The sequence below is a fragment of the Temnothorax nylanderi genome, unplaced genomic scaffold (genome assembly GCF_030848795.1).
Source record: "Temnothorax nylanderi isolate EJ_2023f unplaced genomic scaffold, tnyl_v1.0 TNYL_tig0416_pilon, whole genome shotgun sequence".
NCBI classification, from domain to species: domain Eukaryota; kingdom Metazoa; phylum Arthropoda; class Insecta; order Hymenoptera; family Formicidae; genus Temnothorax; species Temnothorax nylanderi.
In genome coordinates, this window is record NW_027249478.1 from 154574 (window position 1) to 165399 (window position 10826).

Here is a 10826-nt window from a genome sequence, read left to right on the forward strand (position 1 = left end):
AGTCAATTCTTACGTATTTTGGGTCGCTGAATCCGAATCCGAGGTCAGAATTTAAAAGTTGGTTCGTGTTTTTTTTTTCTAATCTCAAAAAACATACTTTTTTAGTACATTTTGAGCCGTAATGAAAAAGCGCGAGCTAGTTTCGAAATTCTGACCGTGGATTCGGATTCAAAAGCTTGAATTACATAACAATTGACTAGATTTTTTAATACAAAATGGCAGATTCAATATGGCGGACCCAATATGGCGGATGTTTTTTCAAATTAATCCGATTCGCTTGAAACTTGGTACTCGGGGGTTTTTGTGGTCGCTGAGTACAAATCTGATGTCAGTTTTCCAAAATTCAATATGGCAGATCCAGTATACCCGATGAGTTTTTGAAAATTGATCAGATTTGCCTAAAATTTGTTACTCGAGGGTTTTTGGGGTCGCTGAATACGAATCTGACGTCATATCATAACATAATCACACTGAAAATGCAGTTTTTCCCACATGACTCTGAGAAAGTACAAATCTTATATATTTGACGTCCAAGACCACAATAGTCAAAGTATATCCACCCTGGCGAAAATGAGAAGTTTCATAAACGTTTGTTTGATGTTTACGTGAGCGATTGCGGAAGTTTGTTGAGAGTTTAGAAACGGTCAGTAGAGAGTTCGTAGAGCGGAAATTGCAACGCTGCAGCGTTTGAAAGGCGTTTGTATATAGTGTTTTTGAGAGTTTGCACAGCGTTTACATGACGTATGACGTTTGCTGAGAGTTCTTTAAAACATTTAGAGATCCTCTGTTAAGCGTTTAGGCTGCATTCGGAAACGTCACCCGGGTACACACGGGTATACTCCCTTCTCCTTCTAACTCGCTGAGATAGAAAGAGAAGGGAGTATACTCGTGTGCACTCGGGTGACGTTTTCGAACGCAGCCCTGATAAGTCGAAAGCGTTTGCTTTCATCATTGAAAACTGCGTGCAGCCTCTATTAAAACGCTGTATATAACGTTTCATGAAAGTTCTGAAAAGCTGAGGCAACGCTTTTTAGAGAACGCTCAGTAAACGCTGCGTGCAGAGAGTTTGCTGTCAGATTTTTCAAACGTTTAGCAAATGCTTTTCCCAACGCCGTAAGACAAGCGTTTTCAATCCGTTCAGCAAACGCTCTTCCGATGACGAATTGTAGAGGCGCAGTGAACGATTTGTAAGGCGTTAACGCAAACGGCTTAAAGACGCCCAAGAAACGCTTTTCCCGACTCCGTAACACAAGCGTTTTCCCTCCGTTCAGCAAACGTTCTTCTAACAATGCCGCTAGGCGGTGTATCTTTCTCGCATTTAAAATACATCCAGCCGCGTATATAAGCAGACCCCCTGCGAGGTGAAAAGCAGATTTTAACATTTAACGCTCTTTACGCCGTTTCTTCTAACGACAAGAGTAAACGCCCGTTAGGGCCTAAGCAGAATGGCTGTCTTGGCAATGTTTTATGCCTTAAGTCTTTGTCTTATGTAACGCACAATACTGTACAGTACAGGGGCCCAGAACCGGGCCACGAAGCTACCATCCGTAGGATTATGCCTGAACGCCTCTAAGGCCGTATCCTCTCTAGTCAAAGGTGGCAATGATATCTCTAGGAGTCTCGTGAGTCGAAAGGCTCAAAACAATGTGACACACTACTAGGCGGCCGGTCCTCGCGGGCCGGTCGTCGCACGAGCCCGGTGTGCCGTACGGCGCCTCTGCCCGTCGTCGGGATCTCACCGCTTACGACGGCACGGCGTCTAACGGTCGAACATGAGTTTCGCGAGTTCGATGTCGAGACTCGGAATCGTCTGTAGACGACTTAGGTCCAAGACTTAAGGCATAACTTAGGGACAAAGACTTAAGGCATAAAACATTGCCAAGACAGCCATTCTGCTTAGGGCCATAAGCTCAATAGAGGCTGCACGCAGTTTTCAATGATGAAAGCAAACGCTTTCGACTTATCAGGGCTGCGTTCGAAAACGTCACCCGAGTGCACACGAGTATACTCCCTTCTCTTTCTATCTCAGCGAGTTAGAAGGAGAAGGGAGTATACCCGTGTGTACCCGGGTGACGTTTCCGAATGTAGCCTAAACGCTTAACAGAGGATCTCTAAATGTTTTAAAGAACTCTCAGCAAACGTCATACGTCATGTAAACGCTGTGCAAACTCTCAAAAACATTATATACAAACGCCTTTCAAACGCTGCAGCGTTGCAATTTCCGCTCTACGAACTCTATACTGACCGTTTCTAAACTCTCAACGAACTTCCGCAAACGCTCACGTAAACATCAAACAAACGTTTATGAAACTTCTCATTTTTGCCAGGGTGGATATACTTTGACTATTGTGGTCTTGGACGTCAAATATATAAGATTTGTACTTTCTCAGAGTCATGTGGGAAAAAACTGCATTTTCAGTGTGATTATGTTATGATATGACGTCAGATTCGTATTCAGCAACCCCAAAAACCCTCGAGTAACAAATTTTAGGCGAAGCTGGTCAATTTTCAAAAACTCATCGGGTATACTGGATCTGCCATTTTGAATTTTGGAAAACTGACATCAGATTCGTACTCAGCGACCACAAAAACCCCCGAGTACCAAGTTTCAAGCGAATCGGATCAATTTGAAAAAACATCCGCCATATTGGGTCCGCCATATTGGATCTGCCATTTTGTATTAAAAAATCTAGTCAATTGTTATGTAATTCAAGCTTTTGAATCCGAATCCACGGTCAGAATTTCGAAACTAGCTCGCGCTTTTTCATTACGGCTCAAAATGTACTAAAAAAGTATGTTTTTTGAGATTAGAAAAAAACACGAACCAACTTTTAAATTCTGACCTCGGATTCGGATTCAGCGACCCAAAATACGTAAGAATTGACTAGTCCGGTCCGCCGGACAGAAAAAATTTTTTTTTGTGGGGTTGTGTTATCAGTGATTGTGCATATTAGTCACCGAATTCACAGAACTTCGATTGAAACTTTCTTTTTTTCTTTGAAACCAGTGTCAAGGTAAGTAGGGGAGACCGGGGCTAGACCGTTAGTTTTTTTTCGGTGCCGATTTTCAACAACAAAATAAATAATTGTAGTTAAATGTGGTATACCACTGTAAAGAGTGAACCTTTAGCTACAAAATTTATACAGGAAATTTTTATCTACGTCGCTTTGTTTAACCGGTATAGAGCAAAAACGACAACGGTGCAAAAATTGAAATCTCAAAAATGCCGGGGTTGAACCGCCACCCCCCGGGGTTAATCCGTTACACTGCATTTTTAATACATATACGTACATCTAATCCTGAAAAATGATAGGATATATTTTAATAATTGTTTTTTAAGAGAAAAATAAAAATTTATTTCAAATTTTTATGCGAAACATTAAAAATAATTGTTTTACCTATTCCATAAAACAATTTAGGCACGTGAATACAGAGATTAACCAAATCGTAAACTCCCCAACGGCACGTCACATTGTCAATGCGGTCAACCACGGGGAACACGCGTGACGGCGTTCCGGTGCCATAGGATCAGCGCGGACCCTCGAGCAACCTAACCAAGCCGCGTTTCTCGCGGGTGAGCGATAAATAGCGACAGGGGGGTTAGAAAGCTCGCGGTGGAGCGCGACCATTTTACCGACTCGACGGCGTCCTCGCGCCGATTCCTCGACGCGCCGACGACGACGACGACGACGGCCACGACCACCACCACGACGACGACGACGACGACGATGACCACCACGACGACGACGACGATGACCACCACCGACACCACCATCACTACCACGGCGGCGACAATGACGCCGAGACGATGCGGCGAACGCTGGACGATGCGGTCGCACGCGCGACTGTCACTGACACAACGACCAACAACGACGATCTACCGCGCGCGCGGCATGTCAACTCTCGCGCGGAAATCGCGGGATCTCAGAGCCGTGCCGTGTCTCGCCGTACCTCGCCGACGTGCCGTGAGCGCGAGCGATCTCGAAAACAACGGTCCGCCATCTTTTCGGTCGGCCAAAACACCCGTTTTGCGACGATACGTGCGTACCATTTCCCTCCTACACAAACTGACGCACGTGCAAGGGAAGACAGAATCACGCTCGAGGGAAACCTAATCTGAAATCGCCGTGAACTGAAGTCGTGCGCCCGGCGCGCCACAGTGACGAGACCGGCGGACCAGCCCCGGGTGCTTACTGGCGGATAAGCCCCAAACATAAGTTTCAGGTTTGATCGCCCACGAAATATTAGACATCAACGATAATAAAAAAACTACACTGGATTCGTGTTCAGCATGCATTACTCTTTATAATCACGTACCTCGAGATTTGGAGAGCAAATATTATTGCAGATATTACAATATTTCCACGCGCAGAAAATTTCACTTTCACCTTCCGAAAACACGTTTGCCCTCGTAAAAATCATAACACGGCAGGTAACCTGCCGAAACTCCGTTGGTCACATGGGTATCATAAGCAGCGTTTACAATGTTAATAGCGAGTTCGCACAATATACAGGTTCCGAGATATTTGATTTGGCGGATTTACCCCGTTAGCGGTCTAGCCCCGGTCTCCCCTATATATAAGTATTACACGGTTTGAGCAATAAAAAGAAAGATCAGATGCCTTAATTGAATCGCTGGAATTTGATTAAATGTACGAGTACGTGTGACGGTCGGCGCGCGCCAAACTTGCATGCACAAAGGCGGATGAGAAAGTTTGGTTTTTATTTCAGTTTTTAGCTCACGCATATAATATCTTTTCGAATTTCAGTGTCTTTTCAGTACTCTTCTTCTGATAATTGTGTTTGAAAAATAGCGCGCTCGCGAAGATACCCCGGGCCGGATAGCGACAGCGAAAGCGACGCGGCGAGGGGGGCCGAGCCCGATCGTGTTTTGTCTTACCGGTCCGCGCTCGCGACACGATTCTTGTAGCAACGCGTTAAATTGCGTAGTCAGTCGAAGCACGCGGAAGCGACAACACGCGAGATATATTCTCTTCTTTGTTCGGACTTGCGATATTCAGTAACCTCTCGTTGTAAAGTTTATTTAGCAGTATTATCAGAAACGTCTTATAATTCACACGAATAGTGACTTTTGCTGCTCATTAACGTTAATGTTCACGGTGCGCGGCATTTATCGAGCGATCTAGGGGCGCGCAAGCCGGCAAGGCCTCGGCGTTGCCTCATTACACCTGCGATAGAGCGAAGTGTAATTCTCGCGCCCGCTATAGAGGAAGAGAGGGTGCGCGGGTTTCCTCTCCGTACGAGATATCCAGGAGAAAGGACGTTCCATGCTTTGCCGACATCGTCCTTGACGATAAGACTACGAACGCTAAGTACTCTGTACGTGTTATTTTCTATGCAATATCGGACAAGCTCTTGTATCTCTTTCGACATCATTCGGTTGAGTCGGTTTCGCGATAGGTGCGATCCTATTCGGTATGCATTCTATCGGGCCCGCGATGGCCATGACTGATGAGTAATATTGCGTTAGTGCAATTATTCCGTTTGATTGAATGATTTCGTATGTTCTGTCGTGACCGATACATCTCGCCGCCTCGACGCGATTCGAGATCTTTACAGTTGTTTACATTCTCGTCGGCGGTCTCGCCTTTAATTTGACTTACCCCCTCGTCGCGTCAATTGTTGTATTGTGAACTACCGTTACGCTTATCCGTATTCGATTCCCGATTACTATATAACATTATTCGAGCTAACAGCCTTGCACTGATTCATTTGCGTGATATTACTCGTACTTTATTCACATGTGTTATATTACTCGCAACATATCTTTGGTGGATTTATTGGCATTACATTACTTACATTATTTTTTTCACTAATATTTTTTGTTGGGATTTTGACACTTCTTTTATTTTGTGTTATTTCAGCGGCAGTTAAAAATTGAGAGGAGACAAGCTAGACACAGGAAAAGCAGAAAATGGGATAAAGAAGTGGTTAAAAGAAAGATGTTTTAGAAAAAAATAAATTTTGTGAAATAAATTTTGTGAAATAAATAGCTTTTCTTTGAAATACTAGCTTTTCTTTTTCTTTCTAATGTTTCGTGAACGTTTATTCGCACGTTCTCTGAACGTTTCTTAGCACGTTCTCTGAACGTTAGGAACAAACGTTCCATGCAAACGTCAGACAAACGTTTTTGTGGTGGCACTTCCGAACTATTTCCGAACGGATCAGGTTCGAACGTTACCTAAACGTTTTACCGGCGTGCGTGTGCTGGTAGGGGAGTGCTCTTTATTTACAGCATATTTATATATATAAGTAAGTAACTATTGTATTATATTCTAAAAGTTGTATATTAATAGACCGGGAGCTAGCGAGAAAAACATGTGTGATCGGCTCCACGACGAAACTTTTTGGGACGATAGCCGGTGTCATGTGGAACACGAAAACGCAAGTATGGCGGCCTGAAGGTGTCGCCTTTGCGCAGCGTAATTTTTTGAATGTGTTAAAAAAACTGTGCTTTTGGGGAATGGGCACCAATCTGATTCTTGTTTTATATTGTTTATTTGTGAGCAAAAGTCCGCAAGCCGTATCCCAGGTAGAACATAGAAGTCATAATGATATCATTAGGATATCATCATGACTTTATTTCTCTCTTAAAAGTCACTGATAAAAAATGACGCAAAAATGATATAAAAATGAAAAAAGAAATCGTACGCTATATTATAGATAAAAGCGTCCTTTGGTTCCCAAAATATTTCTGTTGCTTTAATATATCGTTGAAATAATGTAGACAGTAGAAAATACAATTGTAAATGGTAATTAATATATGTGACTTTGTTATGACCGATTCTTGAGAACTAGCCACATTGGTTCTTAACCTATATATAGCGCTATATAGGCTGCGTTCGGTTTGGGCGCTCACGCGCTGTAAGCATCATTCTATCTTCGTTGCACATCGAATATCAAACGAAGATAGAGCGATGCTTACAGCGCGTGAGCGTCCAAACCGAACGCAGCCAATAGACAAAAGAAGTCTCGAGAAGAAGAAGACTTCCCGGCACTTCCCGCGTTCCCGCTATTTTCGCAATTAATTCCGCGTGGATCGGTGGATTTTCCAAGTGCGTTTAGCAGATTTTCGATGAGAGAGGCTATAGTGTTTACAAGGTAAGATCTGCGCACAATGAAGAAATAAGAATAAATATTAAATGAATAAAGGAATTATATATATATAGAGTTTTAGAATCAGTCTTCTCAATAAGCACTAGAGATAAATAACAGGTTATGTTGTATCTGTATGATATCTTATTTCTATTCATTGTGCGCTACGTTTATCTCATCTCTATTCCTAATTTTTATTTTTAATATTTAACATTTATCCCTGTTTCTCTATTGTGTGCAGAGAGCTATAATTAAAGAGTTATATTGAGAATCCACTTTCGAATGGTCGTGAGGAAACACACTGAGATTGTAGCTGTAGAGAGCTGTACAGATTTTCGTGATCGTGAAATTCACTTTTATTAAATTGTCATCAGATTACATGAAAATATATCATGCCAGGCAATAAGAAGGTATAAAGCTTTAAAACTTGTTTTATTATTTTTCCACACACACACACACACACACACACACACACACACACACACACACACACACACACACACACACACACACACACACACACACACACACACACACGCACGCACGCACGCACGCACACACACACACATATGTTCAGGATGATTCGAGATAACCCTATTGTCGCGTACAGATAGATTTTTTTATGATAAAGGAAAGTTTTGATTTTAATATTTTTTACATTTAAAACAGTTATATATTTTTTTTTCAGCGGTTATAGAAAAGCAGACTACTTCTAAGTTTTTAAATACATTACCATATCGGAAAGAATCACAGTTCTCTGAAATTACCTCTGCTCTCATGAAAGATAAGGTATATATGTATATATATATATATATATATATATATATATATATATATATAACAGTGTAGAATAGTATTTATTTTTCTCAATCATTAATAAGTGCTGTTTTGTGAAGAATTCATTTCTTATCTCTTCAGTTCTAAATGTTCTATCTGAAGTTGTTAATCAAACTTCTAGAACTAAAATTTTATTTACAAAAGCTACAGTTTTTAGGTCCAGCTCAAATTATTAGTATCTTTGTATTGTATTGTTTACTTTATTTTTTTAGTTAACATACTTCACGATTGAAAATAATATATATAGTTAGTTACTTCTAATGCATCTTGTTTTATCAATTATTGTTTCTTATTGTTTATTGTTAAAGCACATGAAGATACATCTTTGAATGCTTCATTACCTTTTGAAAAGAAATCACCATCAAGTGAAACATCCTCTGCAACAACGGTTTCTCTCAATGATACAGTTAAAGATACTGCTTTATCTCCTAAGATTGTGACACTTGATCAGTCACATCATAAATGTAAGGTTATTTTATTTTTATTTTTGAACTATAACTTTTCTATTAATTTTATATTAATTTCATTATCGTATGTCTATTTATATTGACATTTTGTTGCTGATTTATATTTCAGCATTGTCATCTTTAATGAAAAATGTTGGTATGCACTCAGGTAATTTATATTGCTTTTTATATTTATGAAATAAATTGTATTTCCTTCCATTGATGAATAATTTAACATATTTAAATGTATCTTACTTATATTTCTTTTCATCTTCTTGGTTTTTGCTTGACTTTGACATAATTATTATTGTTATAATTTACTTTTAGATCACCATGTTGCTGCTGTCCTTAGAACTTTAGCGGACAGGCAAGAAGAACTAAATGGCAAAACAGACAACGTTATTGTGATGCTTAACAGAATATATCGTAAATTAGCTCCAGAAGAGGAAAAAGTCATTAAGCCAAAAATCTTCCTACACTGCCCTTAAATAATGAAGACTCATTTTTAGAAATTCAAACATTCTTGATGTCTGATGATAATTTTTATCCTGTAGTAAGTATACTTGCATCACTCATAATAAATATAAAATAAATTTCTCTGGGCATTATATTTAAATTAAATTTCTCTACGCTTGTTGTTGATTATGGATGCAATTCACTTGACACTACAAATGTTTCAAAGCATTCTTTGATTGGCCAATTTGTAAAGTTTTTTATTCTGATTGGTCAATCAAATGCTTCGAAGCATTTGTAACATCAAGTGGATCGCATCTCATAATGAAGAGAAATTTTATTACATATATATGTAATTAGTTATACATAAACTTAAATTTTCCTTTTTTTCAGGTGGATTATTTTGTGAAATTAATGAAGATTGATTCACAAACTGATGAATATACAGCTGTTGGTCGTTTATTACCAAAAATAATATCAAATTCTTTGGCTCGAATGATGAATTTTTCAGGGTCAGGTGATAAACTTAAATTCGAAAATACAAAACTTCATGAAGCAATCAGTTGTAAGTTAAAATTTGCGTAAAATTTATTCATAAATTATATTTATTGTTTTGAACAATGCATAAACTTTTTTGTTTTATTTTTTATTTTAGGTGCTGTTTTGAATGCTTTCCCTCAGAGCAATTTAACAAAAATGGAAAAGAAAATATCGCGATGGTTGTACACAAGTAATCAACGAAAAGTTAATTAATATATTTTTTCTGCTTTATATATATATTTTTAATAATTGAATATTAATTGTAGGGGTAAAGTCAGTGGTGTAAGTCAAATTTTTAAAAATATTTACTCGTGTGCATAGATGCAAATTATATATTGTATAGATTGTATCTATGCGCACGAGTCAATATTTTAAAAATTTGACTTTAACCCCTCCAATTGATAAGTAGTATAAGAGAATATTTTCTAAAAAATTAAGTTCGTTTTTGTTTTTCAATAATTTACGGTTCATTATATTATGACTTTTTTGTGATACTATTTTGTGATAATAAGTATTGACTTATGTATTGATAAAAAGAATGTTTTCGTTAAATATAATTTTTAAGATGCAATTATATCTATAGATAGTGGCCTAGTTTACACCGATCACTTGATACGGGTATTAAATAACTAGTGAATTAGTTTGATTATTGGTTGATCAGCTTAAATATACTATTTGATACGCGTATCAAGAGATCGGTGCCAACTAGGCCAGTGTAGCCTAGTTGGCTATGTCCTAAAAAGTAAAGTTCCTTTTTGTTTTTTCATAATTTGTAGTTTATTAATATAAGACTATTTTTGTGATACTGTTTTGTGATACAGTAGTATTTACTTACGTATATTGATAAGAATTTTCTTTGTGCAATTTTTAAGATGCAATTATATATCTATAACGTATAATATCCAATTTTATGCTTTTTTTTACCTTTTTGACATCTTTTACAAATAAATTATGTACATTTCAGATAATATGAATGGCCACATTCAGGAGAACGTTTATTTTGCATCTGTTTTGGAAGTTTTCTTTGCTAAGATTAGATTATACTTTTAGATTTAAAGAAATAGTTTTATCTTAGCGAAGAAAAACTTTCAACAGTTGCAAAATAAATGTTTTACTGAATGCAGTCAATCACGATAACACCAAAATGATGTCAAGAGGAATAGAAAATGATTACAAAAACTCACTTTTTAATCATGATTTGATCATTTTCTCATCATTTTGACATCATTTAGACGTCATTTTGATGTAATCGTGATTTAAAAAATCACTAAAAAATCATTGCTATATCAAGAATTCATCACAAAATCATCATAAAAAGTGTATCGATTGACGTCATGATGATTTTTCTTAAAATGACTCCTACTTGATGTCATCATGATCTTATTATGATTTTGTGTTCTACCTGGGATGCGCCATACCGATGCCGCGTCGCAA

General features: G+C 38.3%; 1 long non-coding RNA gene across 1 annotated transcript; it reads left to right on the forward strand.

The window, feature by feature from the left end:
- The first annotated feature begins 6551 nt into the window (after window positions 1–6551).
- On the forward strand, window positions 6552–9614 carry LOC139782480 (uncharacterized). Its single transcript, XR_011720890.1, has 7 exons — window positions 6552–7122; window positions 7358–7526; window positions 8262–8417; window positions 8530–8568; window positions 8727–8952; window positions 9246–9417; window positions 9508–9614. It is a non-coding gene; the product is annotated as an uncharacterized lncRNA (long non-coding RNA).
- The last annotated feature ends 1212 nt before the right edge of the window (window positions 9615–10826 follow it).